The sequence below is a fragment of the Pseudophryne corroboree genome, chromosome 4 (genome assembly GCF_028390025.1).
Source record: "Pseudophryne corroboree isolate aPseCor3 chromosome 4, aPseCor3.hap2, whole genome shotgun sequence".
NCBI classification, from domain to species: Eukaryota; Metazoa; Chordata; class Amphibia; order Anura; family Myobatrachidae; genus Pseudophryne; species Pseudophryne corroboree.
In genome coordinates, this window is record NC_086447.1 from 19,880,476 (window position 1) to 19,902,502 (window position 22,027).

At 36.6% G+C, this 22,027-nt stretch overlaps 14 non-coding genes across 14 annotated transcripts; 12 read left to right on the forward strand and 2 right to left on the reverse strand.

Annotated features, from left to right (window-relative positions):
* Positions 1 to 733: 733 nt before the first annotated feature.
* Positions 734 to 805, forward strand: TRNAM-CAU (transfer RNA methionine (anticodon CAU)). The gene has a single exon. It is a non-coding gene; the product is annotated as a tRNA-Met (tRNA).
* An 823-nt stretch (positions 806 to 1,628) lies between these two features.
* Positions 1,629 to 1,702, reverse strand: TRNAS-GCU (transfer RNA serine (anticodon GCU)). Its single transcript has one exon. It is a non-coding gene; the product is annotated as a tRNA-Ser (tRNA).
* Positions 1,703 to 1,889: 187 nt separating this feature from the next.
* On the forward strand, positions 1,890 to 1,961 carry TRNAM-CAU (transfer RNA methionine (anticodon CAU)). The gene has a single exon. It is a non-coding gene; the product is annotated as a tRNA-Met (tRNA).
* A 1,096-nt stretch (positions 1,962 to 3,057) lies between these two features.
* TRNAM-CAU (transfer RNA methionine (anticodon CAU)) lies at positions 3,058 to 3,129 on the forward strand. The gene has a single exon. It is a non-coding gene; the product is annotated as a tRNA-Met (tRNA).
* Positions 3,130 to 4,224: 1,095 nt separating this feature from the next.
* TRNAM-CAU (transfer RNA methionine (anticodon CAU)) lies at positions 4,225 to 4,296 on the forward strand. The gene has a single exon. It is a non-coding gene; the product is annotated as a tRNA-Met (tRNA).
* Positions 4,297 to 5,393: 1,097 nt separating this feature from the next.
* Positions 5,394 to 5,465, forward strand: TRNAM-CAU (transfer RNA methionine (anticodon CAU)). The gene has a single exon. It is a non-coding gene; the product is annotated as a tRNA-Met (tRNA).
* Positions 5,466 to 7,729: 2,264 nt separating this feature from the next.
* On the forward strand, positions 7,730 to 7,801 carry TRNAM-CAU (transfer RNA methionine (anticodon CAU)). Its single transcript has one exon. It is a non-coding gene; the product is annotated as a tRNA-Met (tRNA).
* A 2,262-nt stretch (positions 7,802 to 10,063) lies between these two features.
* Positions 10,064 to 10,135, forward strand: TRNAM-CAU (transfer RNA methionine (anticodon CAU)). Its single transcript has one exon. It is a non-coding gene; the product is annotated as a tRNA-Met (tRNA).
* A 2,262-nt stretch (positions 10,136 to 12,397) lies between these two features.
* On the forward strand, positions 12,398 to 12,469 carry TRNAM-CAU (transfer RNA methionine (anticodon CAU)). Its single transcript has one exon. It is a non-coding gene; the product is annotated as a tRNA-Met (tRNA).
* A 2,263-nt stretch (positions 12,470 to 14,732) lies between these two features.
* TRNAM-CAU (transfer RNA methionine (anticodon CAU)) lies at positions 14,733 to 14,804 on the forward strand. Its single transcript has one exon. It is a non-coding gene; the product is annotated as a tRNA-Met (tRNA).
* Positions 14,805 to 15,637: 833 nt separating this feature from the next.
* On the reverse strand, positions 15,638 to 15,711 carry TRNAS-GCU (transfer RNA serine (anticodon GCU)). Its single transcript has one exon. It is a non-coding gene; the product is annotated as a tRNA-Ser (tRNA).
* A 186-nt stretch (positions 15,712 to 15,897) lies between these two features.
* TRNAM-CAU (transfer RNA methionine (anticodon CAU)) lies at positions 15,898 to 15,969 on the forward strand. Its single transcript has one exon. It is a non-coding gene; the product is annotated as a tRNA-Met (tRNA).
* Positions 15,970 to 18,232: 2,263 nt separating this feature from the next.
* TRNAM-CAU (transfer RNA methionine (anticodon CAU)) lies at positions 18,233 to 18,304 on the forward strand. Its single transcript has one exon. It is a non-coding gene; the product is annotated as a tRNA-Met (tRNA).
* A 1,094-nt stretch (positions 18,305 to 19,398) lies between these two features.
* On the forward strand, positions 19,399 to 19,470 carry TRNAM-CAU (transfer RNA methionine (anticodon CAU)). The gene has a single exon. It is a non-coding gene; the product is annotated as a tRNA-Met (tRNA).
* The last annotated feature ends 2,557 nt before the right edge of the window (positions 19,471 to 22,027 follow it).

A 22,027-nucleotide genomic window follows, 5' to 3' on the forward strand; every position in this document is an offset into this window, starting at 1 on the left:
CTGGTTTTCACATTAAACAGATTCCCACTTGAGAAAGCAGCAAGGATGCAGTGAGGTTTATGTTTCCTGGTGTCAACCTTTATTATTTCAGTGGATATTGTAATGAGGATGCATCTTGCTGCCTTTCCAATGAAGCAAGTTTTAATCAGTAATAGGTGAAAAACCATTCCTACAAAGGTGTTAATCAGAGACTTGGCTTTGTGGACACTTTTCAGAGAGCAAATGTGTTAGCATAAAAATAAAGCCATAAAATGGAGAGCTGATTAATCACTCAATTGGATTTCTCTGCCTGCATAATTTTTTTTCTCTGCAACCCCATGCTAAATTGTGCTTCCTGTTTTTTATAAAATGACTTAATCAAATCTGACTCTGATTGCATCAGAGAAGGCCAGGTACCATACACTATAAGAGGTGGTTTGAAATTTTGACCTGTCTACTTAAAGATCACCAAAATTTGATCACAAGGTCAATTACGTCCCTGGGTGGGATTGAACCACCAACCTTTAGGTTAACAGCCGAACGTGCTAAACAATTGCACCACAGAGATAGCTTGCAAAAGCATGTACTGACAAAGGCTAAAAAGCATTCATCTAGAAAGTTTCCAAGAAAAAGGTTAAAAAGGCAATAATCTGGAGAGTTTTGCAAGATTTTTCTTCCATTGACCAACGAAGAAACACATTGGTACTTTCACATGATGAGTGAGTACTTCAGGATCTCTGACACTAACATGAGCAGCAGAGTGGCGCAGCGGAAGCGTGCTGGGCCCATAACCCAGAGGTCGGTGGATCGAAACCATCCTCTGCTATGTGCACTTATTTTTTTGTTAATTAAATTCTTCCAAAACTGGGATTGATATTTTGACTCTTTTATTTTTACTTAAAGTACAATAACTTTTAACATTTTAATTTGTTTTAATAGTATATTGACAGCATTGTTTTCTTTCAGAAATCCACTTAATTTTCTTTACCCTATTACTGAAATGGTAATTGACAAAAACAAGCTACATTGTCACCAGAAGAGCAATGCAAAATGTACAATTGATATTTCAAAATCATCTTTCCAGCTTGAATTTCAATGATGCATTGGGGCAACGATTTTGTGAGAAACATCTTCACCCTTAAAGAAAGATTTTCTTAACTTCTTACCTGTGTGCTGATTAGATATCACCTGGTTTTCACATTAAACAGATTCCCACTTGAGAAAGCAGCAAGGATGCAGTGAGGTTTATGTTTCCTAGTGTCAACCTGTATTATTTCAGTGGACATTGTAATGAGGATGCATCTTGCTGCCTTTCCAATGAAGCAAGTTTTAATCAGTAATAGGTGAAAAACCATTCCTACAAAGGTGTTAATCAGAGACTTGGCTTTGTGGACACTTTTCAGAGAGCAAATGTGTTAGCATAAAAATAAAGCCATAAAATGGAGAGCTGATTAATCACTCAATTGGATTTCTCTGCCTGCATATTTTTTTTTTTCTCTGCAACCCCATGCTAAATTGTGCTTCCTGTTTCTTATAAAATGATTTAATCAAATCTGACTCTGATTGCATCAGAGAAGGCCAGGTACCCTACACTATAAGAGGTGGTTTGAAATTTTGACTTGTCTACTTAAAGATCACCAGGTCAATAACATCCCTGGGTGGGATTGAACAACCAACCTTTAGGTTAGCAACCAAATGCGCTTACCGATTGCGCCACAGAGACAGCTTGCAAAAGCATGTACTGACAAAGGCTAAAAAGCATTCATCTAGAAAGTTTCCTAGAAAAAGGTTAAAAAGGCAATAATCTGGAGAGTTTTGCAAGATTTTTCTTCCATTGACCAACTAAGAAACACATTGGTACTTTCACATGATGAGTGAGATACTTCAGGATCTCTTACACTTACATGAGCAGCAGAGTGGCGCAGCGGAAGCGTGCTGGGCCCATAACCCAGAGGTCGATGGATCGAAACCATCCTCTGCTATGTGCACTTATTTTTTTGTTAATTAAATTCTTCCAAAACTGGGATTGATATTTTGACTCTTTTATTTTAACTTAAAGTACAATAACTTTTAACATTTTCATGTGTTTTAATAGTATATTGACAGCATTGTTTTCTTTCAGAAATCCACTTAATTTTCTTTACCCTATTACTGAAATGGTAATTGACAAAAACAAGCTACATTGTCACCAGAAGAGCAATGCAAAATGTACAATTGATATTTCAAAATCATCTTTCCTGCTTGAACTTCAATGATGCATTGGGGCAACGATTTTGTGAGAAACATCTTTACCCTTAAATAAAGATTTTCTTAACTTCTTACCTGTGTGCTGATTAGATATCACCTGGTTTTCACATTAAACAGATTCCCACTTGAGAAAGCAGCAAGGATGCAGTGAGGTTTATGTTTCCTGGTGTCAACCTGTATTATTTCAGTGGACATTGTAATGAGGATGCATCTTGCTGCCTTTCCAATGAAGCAAGTTTTAATCAGTAATAGGTGAAAAACCATTCCTACAAAGGTGTTAATCAGAGACTTGGCTTTGTGGACACTTTTCAGAGAGCAAATGTGTTAACATAAAAATAAAGCCATAAAATGGAGAGCTGATTAATCACTCAATTGGATTTCTCTGCCTGCATAATTTTTTTTCTCTGCAACCCCATGCTAAATTGTGCTTCCTGTTTTTTATAAAATGACTTAATCAAATCTGACTCTGATTGCATCAGAGAAGGCCAGGTACCCTACACTATAAGAGGTGGTTTGAAATTTTGACCTGTCTACTTAAAGATCACCAAAATTTGATCACAAGGTCAATTACGTCCCTGGGTGGGATTGAACCACCAACCTTTAGGTTAACAGCCGAACGTGCTAAACAATTGCACCACAGAGATAGCTTGCAAAAGCATGTACTGACAAAGGCTAAAAAGCATTCATCTAGAAAGTTTCCAAGAAAAAGGTTAAAAAGGCAATAATCTGGAGAGTTTTGCAAGATTTTTCTTCAATTGACCAACTAAGAAACACATTGGTACTTTCACATGATGAGTGAGATACTTCAGGATCTCTTACACTTACATGAGCAGCAGAGTGGCGCAGCGGAAGCGTGCTGGGCCCATAACCCAGAGGTCGATGGATCGAAACCATCCTCTGCTATGTGCACTTATTTTTTTGTTAATTAAATTCTTCCAAAACTGGGATTGATATTTTGACTCTTTTATTTTAACTTAAAGTACAATAACTTTTAACATTTTCATGTGTTTTAATAGTATATTGACAGCATTGTTTTCTTTCAGAAATCCACTTAATTTTCTTTACCCTATTACTGAAATGGTAATTGACAAAAACAAGCTACATTGTCACCAGAAGAGCAATGCAAAATGTACAATTGATATTTCAAAATCATCTTTCCAGCTTGAATTTCAATGATGCATTGGGGCAACGATTTTGTGAGAAACATCTTCACCCTTAAATAAAGATTTTCTTAACTTCTTACCTGTGTGCTGATTAGATATCACCTGGTTTTCACATTAAACAGATTCCCACTTGAGAAAGCAGCAAGGATGCAGTGAGGTTTATGTTTCCTGGTGTCAACCTGTATTATTTCAGTGGACATTGTAATGAGGATGCATCTTGCTGCCTTTCCAATGAAGCAAGTTTTAATCAGTAATAGGTGAAAAACCATTCCTACAAAGGTGTTAATCAGAGACTTGGCTTTGTGGAAACTTTTCAAAGAGCAAATGTGTTAGCAAAAAAATAAAGCCATAAAATGGAGAGCTGATTAATCACTCAATTGGATTTCTCTGCCTGCATAATTTTTTTTCTCTGCAACCCCATGCTAAATTGTGCTTCCTGTTTTTTATAAAATGACTTAATCAAATCTGACTCTGATTGCATCAGAGAAGGCCAGGTACCCTACACTATAAGAGGTGGTTTAAAATTTTGACTTGTCTACTTAAAGATCACCAAAATTTGATCACACGGTCAATAACATCCCTGGGTGGGATTGAAACGCCAACCTTTAGGTTAACAGCTGAATGCGCTTACCGATTGCGCCACAGAGACAGCTTGCAAAAGCATGTACTGACAAAGGCTAAAAAGCATTCATCTAGAAAGTTTCCTAGAAAAAGGTTAAAAAGGCAATAATCTGGAGAGTTTTGCAAGATTTTTCTTCCATTGACCAACGAAGAAACACATTGGTACTTTCACATGATGAGTGAGTACTTCAGGATCTCTGACACTAACATGAGCAGCAGAGTGGCGCAGCGGAAGCGTGCTGGGCCCATAACCCAGAGGTCGATGGATCGAAACCATCCTCTGCTATGTGCACTTATTTTTTTGTTAATTAAATTCTTCCAAAACTGGGATTGATATTTTGACTCTTTTATTTTTACTTAAAGTACAATAACTTTTAACATTTTAAATTGTTTTAATAGTATATTGACAGCATTGTTTTCTTTCAGAAATCCACTTAATTTTCTTTACCCTATTACTGAAATGGTAATTGACAAAAACAAGCTACATTGTCACCAGAAGAGCAATGCAAAATGTACAATTGATATTTCAAAATCATCTTTCCAGCTTGAATTTCAATGATGCATTGGGGCAACGATTTTGTGAGAAACATCTTCACCCTTAAAGAAAGATTTTCTTAACTTCTTACCTGTGTGCTGATTAGATATCACCTGGTTTTCACATTAAACAGATTACCACTTGAGAAAGCAGCAAGGATGCAGTGAGGTTTATGTTTCCTGGTGTCAACCTGTATTATTTCAGTGGACATTGTAATGAGGATGCATCTTGCTGCTTTTCCAATGAAGCAAGTTTTAATCAGTAATAGGTGAAAAACCATTCCTACAAAGGTGTTAATCAGAGACTTGGCTTTGTGGACACTTTTCAAAGAGCAAATGTGTTAGCATAAAAATAAAGCCATAAAATGGAGAGCTGATTAATCACTCAATTGGATTTCTATGCCTGCATAATTTTTTTTTTCTCTGCAACCCCATGCTAAATTGTGCTTCCTGTTTCTTATAAAATGATTTAATCAAATCTGACTCTGATTGCATCAGAGAAGGCCAGGTACCCTACACTATAAGAGGTGGTTTGAAATTTTGACTTGTCTACTTAAAGATCACCAAAATTTGATCACACGGTCAATAACATCCCTAGGTGGGATTTAACCACCAACCTTTAGGTTAACAGCCAAATGCGCTTACCGATTGCGCCACAGAGACAGCTTGCAAAAGCATGTACTGACAAAGGCTAAAAAGCATTCATCTAGAAAGTTTCCTAGAAAAAGGTTAAAAAGGCAATAATCTGGAGAGTTTTGCAAGATTTTTCTTCCATTGACCAACGAAGAAACACATTGGTACTTTCATATGATGAGTGAGTACTTCAGGATCTCTGACACTAACATGAGCAGCAGAGTGGCGCAGCGGAAGCGTGCTGGGCCCATAACCCAGAGGTCGATGGATCGAAACCATCCTCTGCTATGTGCACTTATTTTTTTGTTTATTAAATTCTTCCAAAACTGGGATTGATATTTTGACTCTTTTATTTTTACTTAAAGTACAATAACTTTTAACATTTTAATTTGTTTTAATAGTATATTGACAGCATTGTTTTCTTTCAGAAATCCACTTAATTTTCTTTACCCTATTACTGAAATGGTAATTGACAAAAACAAGCTACATTGTCACCAGAAGAGCAATGCAAAATGTACAATTGATATTTCAAAATCATCTTTCCAGCTTGAATTTCAATGATGCATTGGGGCAACGATTTTGTGAGAAACATCTTCACCCTTAAAGAAAGATTTTCTTAACTTCTTACCTGTGTGCTGATTAGATATCACCTGGTTTTCACATTAAACAGATTCCCACTTGAGAAAGCAGCAAGGATGCAGTGAGGTTTATGTTTCCTGGTGTCAACCTGTATTATTTCAGTGGACATTGTAATGAGGATGCATCTTGCTGCCTTTCCAATGAAGCAAGTTTTAATCAGTAATAGGTGAAAAACCATTCCTACAAAGGTGTTAATCAGAGACTTGGCTTTGTGGACACTTTTCAAAGAGCAAATGTGTTAGCATAAAAATAAAGCCATAAAATGGAGAGCTGATTAATCACTCAATTGGATTTCTCTGCCTGCATAATTTTTTTTTCTCTGCAACCCCATGCTAAATTGTGCTTCCTGTTTCTTATAAAATGATTTAATCAAATCTGACTCTGATTGCATTAGAGAAGGCCAGGTACCCTACACTATAAGAGGTGGTTTGAAATTTTGACTTGTCTACTTAAAGATCACCAAAATTTGATCACACGGTCAATAACATCCCTGGGTGGGATTTAACCACCAACCTTTAGGTTAACAGCCAAATGCGCTTACCGATTGCGCCACAGAGACAGCTTGCAAAAGCATGTACTGACAAAGGCTAAAAAGCATTCATCTAGAAAGTTTCCTAGAAAAAGGTTAAAAAGGCAATAATCTGGAGAGTTTTGCAAGATTTTTCTTCCATTGACCAACGAAGAAACACATTGGTACTTTCATATGATGAGTGAGTACTTCAGGATCTCTGACACTAACATGAGCAGCAGAGTGGCGCAGCGGAAGCGTGCTGGGCCCATAACCCAGAGGTCAATGGATCGAAACCATCCTCTGCTATGTGCATTTATTTTTTTGTTAATTAAATTCTTCCAAAACTGGGATTGATATTTTGACTCTTTTATTTTTACTTAAAGTACAATAACTTTTAACATTTTAATTTGTTTTAATAGTATATTGACAGCATTGTTTTCTTTCAGAAATCCACTTAATTTTCTTTACCCTATTACTAAAATGGTAATTGACAAAAACAAGCTACATTGTCACCAGAAGAGCAATGCAAAATGTACAATTGATATTTCAAAATCATCTTTCCAGCTTGAATTTCAATGATGCATTGGGGCAACGATTTTGTGAGAAACATCTTCACCCTTAAAGAAAGATTTTCTTAACTTCTTACCTGTGTGCTGATTAGATATCACCTGGTTTTCACATTAAACAGATTCCCACTTGAGAAAGCAGCAAGGATGCAGTGAGGTTTATGTTTCCTGGTGTCAACCTGTATTATTTCAGTGGACATTGTAATGAGGATGCATCTTGCTGCCTTTCCAATGAAGCAAGTTTTAATCAGTAATAGGTGAAAAACCATTCCTACAAAGGTATTAATCAGAGACTTGGCTTTGTGGACACTTTTCAGAGAGCAAATGTGTTAGCATAAAAATAAAGCCATAAAATGGAGAGCTGATTAATCACTCAATTGGATTTCTCTGCCTGCATATTTTTTTTTCTCTGCAACCCCATGCTAAATTGTGCTTCCTGTTTTTTTATAAAATGACTTAATCAAATCTGACTCTGATTGCATCAGAGAAGGCCAGATACCCTACACTATAAGAGGTGGTTTGAAATTTTGACTTGTCTACTTAAAGATCACCAAAATTTGATCACACGGTCAATAACATCCCTGGGTGGGATTGAACCACCAACCTTTAGGTTAATAGCCGAATGCGCTTACCGATTGTGCCACAGAGACTGCTTGCAAAAGCATGTACTGACAAAGGCTAAAAAGCATTCATCTAGAAAGTTTCCTAGAAAAAGGTTAAAAAGGCAATAATCTGGAGAGTTTTGCAAGATTTTTCTTCCATTGACCAACGAAGAAACACATTGGTACTTTCACATGATGAGTGAGTACTTCAGGATCTCTTACACTTACATGAGCAGCAGAGTGGCGCAGCGGAAGCGTGCTGGGCCCATAACCCAGAGGTCGATGGATCGAAACCATCCTCTGCTATGTGCACTTATTTTTTTGTTAATTAAATTCTTCCAAAACTGGGATTGATATTTTGACTCTTTTATTTTAACTTAAAGTACAATAACTTTTAACATTTTCATGTGTTTTAATAGTATATTGACAGCAATGTTTTCTTTCAGAAATCCACTTAATTTTCTTTACCCTATTACTGAAATGGTAATTGACAAAAACAAGCTACATTGTCACCAGAAGAGCAATGCAAAATGTACAATTGATATTTCAAAATCATCTTTCCAGCTTGAATTTCAATGATGCATTGGGGCAACGATTTTGTGAGAAACATCTTCAACCTTAAAGAAAGATTTTCTTAACTTCTTACCTGTGTGCTGATTAGATATCACCTGGTTTTCACATTAAACAGATTCCCACTTGAGAAAGCAGCAAGGATGCAGTGAGGTTTATGTTTCCTGGTGTCAACCTGTATTATTTCAGTGGACATTGTAATGAGGATGCATCTTGCTGCCTTTCCAATGAAGCAAGTTTTAATCAGTAATAGGTGAAAAACCATTCCTACAAAGGTATTAATCAGAGACTTGGCTTTGTGGACACTTTTCAGAGAGCAAATGTGTTAGCATAAAAATAAAGCCATAAAATGGAGAGCTGATTAATCACTCAATTGGATTTCTCTGCCTGCATAATTTTTTTTCTCTGCAACCCCATGCTAAATTGTGCTTCCTGTTTTTTATAAAATGACTTAATCAAATCTGACTTTGATTGCATCAGAGAAGGCCAGATACCCTACACTATAAGAGGTGGTTTGAAATTTTGACTTGTCTACTTAAAGATCACCAAAATTTGATCACACGGTCAATTACGTCCCTGGGTGGGATTGAACCACCAACCTTTCGGTTAACAGCCGAATGCGCTAACAGATTGCACTACAGAGACAGCTTGCAAAAGCATGTACTGACAAAGGCTAAAAAGCATTAATCTAGAAAGTTTCCTAGAAAAAGGTTAAAAAGGCAATAATCTGGAGAGTTTTGCAAGATTTTTCTTCCATTGACCAATGAAGAAACACATTGGTACTTTCACATGATGAGTGAGTACTTCATGATCTCGGACACTTACATGAGCAGCAGAGTGGCGCAGCGGAAGCGTGCTGGGCCCATAACCCAGAGGTCGATGAATCGAAACCATCCTCTGCTATGTGCACTTATTTTTTTGTTAATTAAATTCTTCCAAAACTGGGATTGATATTTTGACTCTTTTATTTTTACTTAAATTACAATAACTTTTAACATTTTAATTTGTTTTAATAGTATATTGACAGCATTGTTTTCTTTCAGAAATCCACTTAATTTTCTTTACCCTATTACTGAAATGGTAATTGACAAAAACAAGCTACATTGTCACCAGAAGAGCAATGCAAAATGTACAATTGATATTTCAAAATCATCTTTCCAGCTTGAATTTCAATGATGCATTGGGGCAACGATTTTGTGAGAAACATCTTCACCCTTAAATAAAGATTTTCTTAACTTCTTACCTGTGTGCTGATTAGATATCACCTGGTTTTCACATTAAACAGATTCCCACTTGAGAAAGCAGCAAGGATGCAGTGAGGTTTATGTTTCCTGGTGTCAACCTGTATTATTTCAGTGGACATTGTAATGAGGATGCATCTTGCTGCCTTTCCAATGAAGCAAGTTTTAATCAGTAATAGGTGAAAAACCATTCCTACAAAGGTGTTAATCAGAGACTTGGCTTTGTGGACACTTTTCAGAGAGCAAATGTGTTAGCATAAAAATAAAGCCATAAAATGGAGAGCTGATTAATCACTCAGTTGGATTTCTCTGCCTGCATAATTTTTTTTCTCTGCAACCCCATGCTAAATTGTGCTTCCTGTTTTTTATAAAATGACTTAATCAAATCTGACTCTGATTGCATCAGAGAAGGCCAGGTACCCTACACTATAAGAGGTGGTTTGAAATTTTGACTTGTCTACTTAAAGATCACCAAAATTTGATCACACGGTCAATAACATCCCTGGGTGGGATTGAACCGCCAACCTTTAGGTTAACAGCCGAATGCGCTTACCGATTGTGCCACAGAGACAGCTTGCAAAAGCATGTACTGACAAAGGCTAAAAAGCATTCATCTAGAAAGTTTCCTAGAAAAAGGTTAAAAAGGCAATAATCTGGAGAGTTTTGCAAGATTTTTCTTCCATTGACCAACGAAGAAACACATTGGTACTTTCACATGATGAGTGAGTACTTCAGGATCTCTGACACTAACATGAGCAGCAGAGTGGCGCAGCGGAAGCGTGCTGGGCCCATAACCCAGAGGTCGATGGATCGAAACCATCCTCTGCTATGTGCACTTATTTTTTTGTTAATTAAATTCTTCCAAAACTGGGATTGATATTTTGACTCTTTTATTTTAACTTAAAGTACAATAACTTTTAACATTTTCATGTGTTTTAATAGTATATTGACAGCAATGTTTTCTTTCAGAAATCCACTTAATTTTCTTTACCCTATTACTGAAATGGTAATTGACAAAAACAAGCTACATTGTCACCAGAAGAGCAATGCAAAATGTACAATTGATATTTCAAAATCATCTTTCCAGCTTGAATTTCAATGATGCATTGGGGCAACGATTTTGTGAGAAACATCTTCAACCTTAAAGAAAGATTTTCTTAACTTCTTACCTGTGTGCTGATTAGATATCACCTGGTTTTCACATTAAACAGATTCCCACTTGAGAAAGCAGCAAGGATGCAGTGAGGTTTATGTTTCCTGGTGTCAACCTGTATTATTTCAGTGGACATTGTAATGAGGATGCATCTTGCTGCCTTTCCAATGAAGCAAGTTTTAATCAGTAATAGGTGAAAAACCATTCCTACAAAGGTATTAATCAGAGACTTGGCTTTGTGGACACTTTTCAGAGAGCAAATGTGTTAGCATAAAAATAAAGCCATAAAATGGAGAGCTGATTAATCACTCAATTGGATTTCTCTGCCTGCATAATTTTTTTTCTCTGCAACCCCATGCTAAATTGTGCTTCCTGTTTTTTATAAAATGACTTAATCAAATCTGACTTTGATTGCATCAGAGAAGGCCAGATACCCTACACTATAAGAGGTGGTTTGAAATTTTGACTTGTCTACTTAAAGATCACCAAAATTTGATCACACGGTCAATTACGTCCCTGGGTGGGATTGAACCACCAACCTTTCGGTTAACAGCCGAATGCGCTAACAGATTGCACTACAGAGACAGCTTGCAAAAGCATGTACTGACAAAGGCTAAAAAGCATTAATCTAGAAAGTTTCCTAGAAAAAGGTTAAAAAGGCAATAATCTGGAGAGTTTTGCAAGATTTTTCTTCCATTGACCAATGAAGAAACACATTGGTACTTTCACATGATGAGTGAGTACTTCATGATCTCGGACACTTACATGAGCAGCAGAGTGGCGCAGCGGAAGCGTGCTGGGCCCATAACCCAGAGGTCGATGAATCGAAACCATCCTCTGCTATGTGCACTTATTTTTTTGTTAATTAAATTCTTCCAAAACTGGGATTGATATTTTGACTCTTTTATTTTTACTTAAATTACAATAACTTTTAACATTTTAATTTGTTTTAATAGTATATTGACAGCATTGTTTTCTTTCAGAAATCCACTTAATTTTCTTTACCCTATTACTGAAATGGTAATTGACAAAAACAAGCTACATTGTCACCAGAAGAGCAATGCAAAATGTACAATTGATATTTCAAAATCATCTTTCCAGCTTGAATTTCAATGATGCATTGGGGCAACGATTTTGTGAGAAACATCTTCACCCTTAAATAAAGATTTTCTTAACTTCTTACCTGTGTGCTGATTAGATATCACCTGGTTTTCACATTAAACAGATTCCCACTTGAGAAAGCAGCAAGGATGCAGTGAGGTTTATGTTTCCTGGTGTCAACCTGTATTATTTCAGTGGACATTGTAATGAGGATGCATCTTGCTGCCTTTCCAATGAAGCAAGTTTTAATCAGTAATAGGTGAAAAACCATTCCTACAAAGGTGTTAATCAGAGACTTGGCTTTGTGGACACTTTTCAGAGAGCAAATGTGTTAGCATAAAAATAAAGCCATAAAATGGAGAGCTGATTAATCACTCAGTTGGATTTCTCTGCCTGCATAATTTTTTTTCTCTGCAACCCCATGCTAAATTGTGCTTCCTGTTTTTTATAAAATGACTTAATCAAATCTGACTCTGATTGCATCAGAGAAGGCCAGGTACCCTACACTATAAGAGGTGGTTTGAAATTTTGACTTGTCTACTTAAAGATCACCAAAATTTGATCACACGGTCAATAACATCCCTGGGTGGGATTGAACCGCCAACCTTTAGGTTAACAGCTGAATGCGCTTACCGATTGTGCCACAGAGACAGCTTGCAAAAGCATGTACTGACAAAGGCTAAAAAGCATTCATCTAGAAAGTTTCCTAGAAAAAGGTTAAAAAGGCAATAATCTGGAGAGTTTTGCAAGATTTTTCTTCCATTGACCAACGAAGAAACACATTGGTACTTTCACATGATGAGTGAGTACTTCAGGATCTCTGACACTAACATGAGCAGCAGAGTGGCGCAGCGGAAGCGTGCTGGGCCCATAACCCAGAGGTCGATGGATCGAAACCATCCTCCGCTATATGCACTTATTTTTTTGTTAATTAAATTCTTCCAAAACTGGGATTGATATTTTGACTCTTTTATTTTTACTTAAAGTACAATAACTTTTAACATTTTAATTTGTTTTAATAGTATATTGACAGCATTGTTTTCTTTCAGAAATCCACTTAATTTTCTTTACCCTATTACTGAAATGGTAATTTACAAAAACAAGCTACATTGTCACCAGAAGAGCAATGCAAAATGTACAATTGATATTTCAAAATCATCTTTCCAGCTTGAATTTCAATGATGCATTGGGGCAACGATTTTGTGAGAAACATCTTCACCCTTAAAGAAAGATTTTCTTAACTTCTTACCTGTGTGCTGATTAGATATCACCTGGTTTTCACATTAAACAGATTCCCACTTGAGAAAGCAGCAAGGATGCAGTGAGGTTTATGTTTCCTGGTGTCAACCTGTATTATTTCAGTGGACATTGTAATGAGGATGCATCTTGCTGCCTTTCCAATGAAGCAAGTTTTAATCAGTAATAGGTGAAAAACCATTCCTACAAAGGTGTTAATCAGAGACTTGGCTTTGTGGACACTTTTCAGAGAGCAAATGTGTTAACATAAAAATAAAGCCATAAAATGGAGAGCTGATTAATCACTCAATTGGATTTCTCTGCCTGCATAATTTTTTTTCTCTGCAACCCCATGCTAAATTGTGCTTCCTGTTTTTTATAAAATGACTTAATCAAATCTGACTCTGATTGCATCAGAGAAGGCCAGGTACCCTACACTATAAGAGGTGGTTTGAAATTTTGACCTGTCTACTTAAAGATCACCAAAATTTGATCACAAGGTCTATTACGTCCCTGGGTGGGATTGAACCACCAACCTTTAGGTTAACAGCCGAACGTGCTAAACAATTGCACCACAGAGATAGCTTGCAAAAGCATGTACTGACAAAGGCTAAAAAGCATTCATCTAGAAAGTTTCCAAGAAAAAGGTTAAAAAGGCAATAATCTGGAGAGTTTTGCAAGATTTTTCTTCCATTGACCAACTAAGAAACACATTGGTACTTTCACATGATGAGTGAGATACTTCAGGATCTCTTACACTTACATGAGCAGCAGAGTGGCGCAGCTGAAGCGTGCTGGGCCCATAACCAAGAGGTCGATGGATCGAAACCATCCTCTGCTATGTGCACTTATTTTTTTGTTAATTAAATTCTTCCAAAACTGGGATTGATATTTCGACTCTTTTATTTTTACTTAAATTACAATAACTTTTAACATTTTAATTTGTTTTAATAGTATATTGACAGCATTGTTTTCTTTCAGAAATCCACTTAATTTTCTTTACCCTATTACTGAAATGGTAATTGACAAAAACAAGCTACATTGTCACCAGAAGAGCAATGCAAAATGTACAATTGATATTTCAAAATCATCTTTCCAGCTTGAATTTCAATGATGCATTGGGGCAACGATTTTGTGAGAAACATCTTCACCCTTAAATAAAGATTTTCTTAACTTCTTACCTGTGTGCTGATTAGATATCACCTGGTTTTCACATTAAACAGATTCCCACTTGAGAAAGCAGCAAGGATGCAGTGAGGTTTATGTTTCCTGGTGTCAACCTGTATTATTTCAGTGGACATTGTAATGAGGATGCATCTTGCTGCCTTTCCAATGAAGCAAGTTTTAATCAGTAATAGGTGAAAAACCATTCCTACAAAGGTGTTAATCAGAGACTTGGCTTTGTGGACACTTTTCAGAGAGCAAATGTGTTAGCATAAAAATAAAGCCATAAAATGGAGAGCTGATTAATCACTCAGTTGGATTTCTCTGCCTGCATAATTTTTTTTCTCTGCAACCCCATGCTAAATTGTGCTTCCTGTTTTTTATAAAATGACTTAATCAAATCTGACTCTGATTGCATCAGAGAAGGCCAGGTACCCTACACTATAAGAGGTGGTTTGAAATTTTGACTTGTCTACTTAAAGATCACCAAAATTTGATCACACGGTCAATAACATCCCTGGGTGGGATTAAACCACCAACTTTTAGGTTAACAGCCGAATGCGCTTACCGATTGCGCCACAGAGACAGCTTGCAAAAGCATGTACTGACAAAGGCTAAAAAGCATTCATCTAGAAAGTTTCCTAGAAAAAGGTTAAAAAGGCAATAATCTGGAGAGTTTTGCAAGATTTTTCTTCCATTGACCAACGAAGAAACACATTGGTACTTTCACATGATGAGTGAGTACTTCAGGATCTCTTACACTTACATGAGCAGCAGAGTGGCGCAGCGGAAGCGTGCTGGGCCCATAACCCAGAGGTCGATGGATCGAAACCATCCTCTGCTATGTGCACTTATTTTTTTGTTAATTAAATTCTTCCAAAACTGGGATTGATATTTGGACTCTTATTTTTACTTAAAGTACAATAACTTTTAACATTTTAATTTGTTTTAATAGTATATTGACAGCATTGTTTTCTTTCAGAAATCCACTTAATTTTCTTTACCCTATTACTGAAATGGTAATTGACAAAAACAAGCTACATTGTCACCAGAAGAGCAATGCAAAATGTACAATTGATATTTCAAAATCATCTTTCCAGCTTGAATTTCAATGATGCATTGGGGCAACGATTTTGTGAGAAACATCTTCACCCTTAAATAAAGATTTTCTTAACTTCTTACCTGTGTGCTGATTAGATATCACCTGGTTTTCACATTAAACAGATTCCCACTTGAGAAAGCAGCAAGGATGCAGTGAGGTTTATGTTTCCTGGTGTCAACCTGTATTATTTCAGTGGACATTGTAATGAGGATGCATCTTGCTGCCTTTCCAATGAAGCAAGTTTTAATCAGTAATAGGTGAAAAACCATTCCTACAAAGGTGTTAATCAGAGACTTGGCTTTGTGGACACTTTTCAGAGAACAAATGTGTTAGCATAAAAATAAAGCCATAAAATGGAGAGCTGATTAATCACTCAATTGGATTTCTCTGCCTGCATAATTTTTTTTCTCTGCAACCCCATGCTAAAATGTGCTTCCTGTTTTTTATAAAATGACTTAATCAAATCTGACTCTGATTGCATCAGAGAAGGCCAGGTACCCTACACTATAAGAGGTGGTTTGAAATTTTGACTTGTCTACTTAAAGATCACCAAAATTTGATCACACGGTCAATAACATCCCTGGGTGGGATTGAACCACCAACCTTTAGGTTAGCAGCCAAATGCGCTTACCAATTGCGCCACAGAGACAGCTTGCAAAAGCATGTACTGACAAAGGCTAAAAAGCATTCATCTAGAAAGTTTCCTAGAAAAAGGTTAAAAAGGCAATAATCTGGAGAGTTTTGCAAGATTTTTCTTCCATTGACAAACGAAAAAACACATTGGTACTTTCACATGATGAGTGAGTACTTCAGGATCTCTGACACTAACATGAGCAGCAGAGTGGCGCAGCGGAAGCGTGCTGGGCCCATAACCCAGAGGTCGATGGATCGAAACCATCCTCTGCTATGTGCACTTATTTTTTTGTTAATTAAATTCTTCCAAAACTGGGATTGATATTTTGACTCTTTTATTTTTACTTAAAGTACAATAACTTTTAACATTTTAATTTGTTTTAATAGTATATTGACAGCATTGTTTTCTTTCAGAAATCCACTTAATTTTCTTTACCCTATTACTGAAATGGTAATTTACAAAAACAAGCTACATTGTCACCAGAAGAGCAATGCAAAATGTACAATTGATATTTCAAAATCATCTTTCCAGCTTGAATTTCAATGATGCATTGGGGCAACGATTTTGTGAGAAACATCTTCACCCTTAAAGAAAGATTTTCTTAACTTCTTACCTGTGTGCTGATTAGATATCACCTGGTTTTCACATTAAACAGATTCCCACTTGAGAAAGCAGCAAGGATGCAGTGAGGTTTATGTTTCCTGGTGTCAACCTGTATTATTTCAGTGGACATTGTAATGAGGATGCATCTTGCTGCCTTTCCAATGAAGCAAGTTTTAATCAGTAATAGGTGAAAAACCATTCCTACAAAGGTGTTAATCAGAGACTTGGCTTTGTGGACACTTTTCAGAGAGCAAATGTGTTAACATAAAAATAAAGCCATAAAATGGAGAGCTGATTAATCACTCAATTGGATTTCTCTGCCTGCATAATTTTTTTTCTCTGCAACCCCATGCTAAATTGTGCTTCCTGTTTTTTATAAAATGACTTAATCAAATCTGACTCTGATTGCATCAGAGAAGGCCAGGTACCCTACACTATAAGAGGTGGTTTGAAATTTTGACCTGTCTACTTAAAGATCACCAAAATTTGATCACAAGGTCTATTACGTCCCTGGGTGGGATTGAACCACCAACCTTTAGGTTAACAGCCGAACGTGCTAAACAATTGCACCACAGAGATAGCTTGCAAAAGCATGTACTGACAAAGGCTAAAAAGCATTCATCTAGAAAGTTTCCAAGAAAAAGGTTAAAAAGGCAATAATCTGGAGAGTTTTGCAAGATTTTTCTTCCATTGACCAACTAAGAAACACATTGGTACTTTCACATGATGAGTGAGATACTTCAGGATCTCTTTCACTTACATGAGCAGCAGAGTGGCGCAGCTGAAGCGTGCTGGGCCCATAACCAAGAGGTCGATGGATCGAAACCATCCTCTGCTATGTGCACTTATTTTTTTGTTAATTAAATTCTTCCAAAACTGGGATTGATATTTTGACTCTTTTATTTTTACTTAAATTACAATAACTTTTAACATTTTAATTTGTTTTAATAGTATATTGACAGCATTGTTTTCTTTCAGAAATCCACTTAATTTTCTTTACCCTATTACTGAAATGGTAATTGACAAAAACAAGCTACATTGTCACCAGAAGAGCAATGCAAAATGTACAATTGATATTTCAAAATCATCTTTCCAGCTTGAATTTCAATGATGCATTGGGGCAACGATTTTGTGAGAAACATCTTCACCCTTAAATAAAGATTTTCTTAACTTCTTACCTGTGTGCTGATTAGATATCACCTGGTTTTCACATTAAACAGATTCCCACTTGAGAAAGCAGCAAGGATGCAGTGAGGTTTATGTTTCCTGGTGTCAACCTGTATTATTTCAGTGGACATTGTAATGAGGATGCATCTTGCTGCCTTTCCAATGAAGCAAGTTTTAATCAGTAATAGGTGAAAAACCATTCCTACAAAGGTGTTAATCAGAGACTTGGCTTTGTGGACACTTTTCAGAGAGCAAATGTGTTAGCATAAAAATAAAGCCATAAAATGGAGAGCTGATTAATCACTCAGTTGGATTTCTCTGCCTGCATAATTTTTTTTCTCTGCAACCCCATGCTAAATTGTGCTTCCTGTTTTTTATAAAATGACTTAATCAAATCTGACTCTGATTGCATCAGAGAAGGCCAGGTACCCTACACTATAAGAGGTGGTTTGAAATTTTGACTTGTCTACTTAAAGATCACCAAAATTTGATCACACGGTCAATAACATCCCTGGGTGGGATTGAACCACCAACTTTTAGGTTAACAGCCGAATGCGCTTACCGATTGCGCCACAGAGACAGCTTGCAAAAGCATGTACTGACAAAGGCTAAAAAGCATTCATCTAGAAAGTTTCCTAGAAAAAGGTTAAAAAGGCAATAATCTGGAGAGTTTTGCAAGATTTTTCTTCCATTGACCAACGAAGAAACACATTGGTACTTTCACATGATGAGTGAGTACTTCAGGATCTCTTACACTTACATGAGCAGCAGAGTGGCGCAGCGGAAGCGTGCTGGGCCCATAACCCAGAGGTCGATGGATCGAAACCATCCTCTGCTATGTGCACTTATTTTTTTGTTAATTAAATTCTTCCAAAACTGGGATTGATATTTGGACTCTTATTTTTACTTAAAGTACAATAACTTTTAACATTTTAATTTGTTTTAATAGTATATTGACAGCATTGTTTTCTTTCAGAAATCCACTTAATTTTCTTTACCCTATTACTGAAATGGTAATTGACAAAAACAAGCTACATTGTCACCAGAAGAGCAATGCAAAATGTACAATTGATATTTCAAAATCATCTTTCCAGCTTGAATTTCAATGATGCATTGGGGCAACGATTTTGTGAGAAACATCTTCACCCTTAAATAAAGATTTTCTTAACTTCTTACCTGTGTGCTGATTAGATATCACCTGGTTTTCACATTAAACAGATTCCCACTTGAGAAAGCAGCAAGGATGCAGTGAGGTTTATGTTTCCTGGTGTCAACCTGTATTATTTCAGTGGACATTGTAATGAGGATGCATCTTGCTGCCTTTCCAATGAAGCAAGTTTTAATCAGTAATAGGTGAAAAACCATTCCTACAAAGGTGTTAATCAGAGACTTGGCTTTGTGGACACTTTTCAGAGAGCAAATGTGTTAGCATAAAAATAAAGCCATAAAATGGAGAGCTGATTAATCACTCAGTTGGATTTCTCTGCCTGCATAATTTTTTTTTCTCTGCAACCCCATGCTAAATTGTGCTTCCTGTTTTTTATAAAATGACTTAATCAAATCTGACTCTGATTGCATCAGAGAAGGCCAGGTACCCTACACTATAAGAGGTGGTTTGAAATTTTGACTTGTCTACTTAAAGATCACCAAAATTTGATCACACGGTCAATAACATCCCTGGGTGGGATTGAACCACCAACTTTTAGGTTAACAGCCGAATGCGCTTACCGATTGCGCCACAGAGACAGCTTGCAAAAGCATGTACTGACAAAGGCTAAAAAGCATTCATCTAGAAAGTTTCCTAGAAAAAGGTTAAAAAGGCAATAATCTGGAGAGTTTTGCAAGATTTTTCTTCCATTGACCAACGAAGAAACACATTGGTACTTTCACATGATGAGTGAGTACTTCAGGATCTCTTACACTTACATGAGCAGCAGAGTGGCGCAGCGGAAGCGTGCTGGGCCCATAACCCAGAGGTCGATGGATCGAAACCATCCTCTGCTATGTGCACTTATTTTTTTGTTAATTAAATTCTTCCAAAACTGGGATTGATATTTGGACTCTTATTTTTACTTAAAGTACAATAACTTTTAACATTTTAATTTGTTTTAATAGTATATTGACAGCATTGTTTTCTTTCAGAAATCCACTTAATTTTCTTTACCCTATTACTGAAATGGTAATTGACAAAAACAAGCTACATTGTCACCAGAAGAGCAATGCAAAATGTACAATTGATATTTCAAAATCATCTTTCCAGCTTGAATTTCAATGATGCATTGGGGCAACGATTTTGTGAGAAACATCTTCACCCTTAAATAAAGATTTTCTTAACTTCTTACCTGTGTGCTGATTAGATATCACCTGGTTTTCACATTAAACAGATTCCCACTTGAGAAAGCAGCAAGGATGCAGTGAGGTTTATGTTTCCTGGTGTCAACCTGTATTATTTCAGTGGACATTGTAATGAGGATGCATCTTGCTGCCTTTCCAATGAAGCAAGTTTTAATCAGTAATAGGTGAAAAACCATTCCTACAAAGGTGTTAATCAGAGACTTGGCTTTGTGGACACTTTTCAGAGAGCAAATGTGTTAGCATAAAAATAAAGCCATAAAATGGAGAGCTGATTAATCACTCAGTTGGATTTCTCTGCCTGCATAATTTTTTTTCTCTGCAACCCCATGCTAAATTGTGCTTCCTGTTTTTTATAAAATGACTTAATCAAATCTGACTCTGATTGCATCAGAGAAGGCCAGGTACCCTACACTATAAGAGGTGGTTTGAAATTTTGACTTGTCTACTTAAAGATCACCAAAATTTGATCACACGGTCAATAACATCCCTGGGTGGGATTGAACCACCAACTTTTAGGTTAACAGCCGAATGCGCTTACCGATTGCGCCACAGAGACAGCTTGCAAAAGCATGTACTGACAAAGGCTAAAAAGCATTCATCTAGAAAGTTTCCTAGAAAAAGGTTAAAAAGGCAATAATCTGGAGAGTTTTGCAAGATTTTTCTTCCATTGACCAACGAAGAAACACATTGGTACTTTCACATGATGAGTGAGTACTTCAGGATCTCTTACACTTACATGAGCAGCATAGTGGCGCAGCGGAAGCGTGCTGGGCCCATAACCCAGAGGTCGATGGATCGAAACCATCCTCTGCTATGTGCACTTATTTTTTTGTTAATTAAATTCTTCCAAAACTGGGATTGATATTTGGACTCTTATTTTTACTTAAAGTACAATAACTTTTAACATTTTAATTTGTTTTAATAGTATATTGACAGCATTGTTTTCTTTCAGAAATCCACTTAATTTTCTTTACCCTATTACTGAAATGGTAATTGACAAAAACAAGCTACATTGTCACCAGAAGAGCAATGCAAAATGTACAATTGATATTTCAAAATCATCTTTCCAGCTTGAATTTCAATGATGCATTGGGGCAACGATTTTGTGAGAAACATCTTCACCCTTAAATAAAGATTTTCTTAACTTCTTACCTGTGTGCTGATTAGATATCACCTGGTTTTCACATTAAACAGATTCCCACTTGAGAAAGCAGCAAGGATGCAGTGAGGTTTATGTTTCCTGGTGTCAACCTGTATTATTTCAGTGGACATTGTAATGAGGATGCATCTTGCTGCCTTTCCAATGAAGCAAGTTTTAATCAGTAATAGGTGAAAAACCATTCCTACAAAGGTGTTAATCAGAGACTTGGCTTTGTGGACACTTTTCAGAGAGCAAATGTGTTAGCATAAAAATAAAGCCATAAAATGGAGAGCTGATTAATCACTCAGTTGGATTTCTCTGCCTGCATTTTTTTTCTCTGCAACCCCATGCTAAATTGTGCTTCCTGTTTTTTATAAAATGACTTAATCAAATCTGACTCTGATTGCATCAGAGAAGGCCAGGTACCCTACACTATAAGAGGTGGTTTGAAATTTTGACTTGTCTACTTAAAGATCACCAAAATTTGATCACACGGTCAATAACATCCCTGGGTGGGATTGAACCACCAACCTTTAGGTTAACAGCCGAATGCGCTTACCGATTGCGCCACAGAGACAGCTTGCAAAAGCATGTACTGACAAAGGCTAAAAAGCATTCATCTAGAAAGTTTCCTAGAAAAAGGTTAAAAAGGCAATAATCTGGAGAGTTTTGCAAGATTTTTCTTCCATTGACCAACGAAGAAACACATTGGTACTTTCACATGATGAGTGAGTACTTCAGGATCTCTTACACTTACATGAGCAGCAGAGTGGTGCAGCGGAAGCGTGCTGGGCCCATAACCCAGAGGTCGATGGATTGAAACCATCCTCTGCTATGTGCACTTATTTTTTTGTTAATTAAATTCTTCCAAAACTGGGATTGATATTTTGACTCTTTTATTTTTACTTAAAGTACAATAACTTTTAACATTTTAATTTGTTTTAATAGTATATTGACAGCATTGTTTTCTTTCAGAAATCCACTTCATTTTCTTTACCCTATTACTGAAATGGTAATTGACAAAAACAAGTTACATTGTCACCAGAAGAGCAATGCAAAATGTAC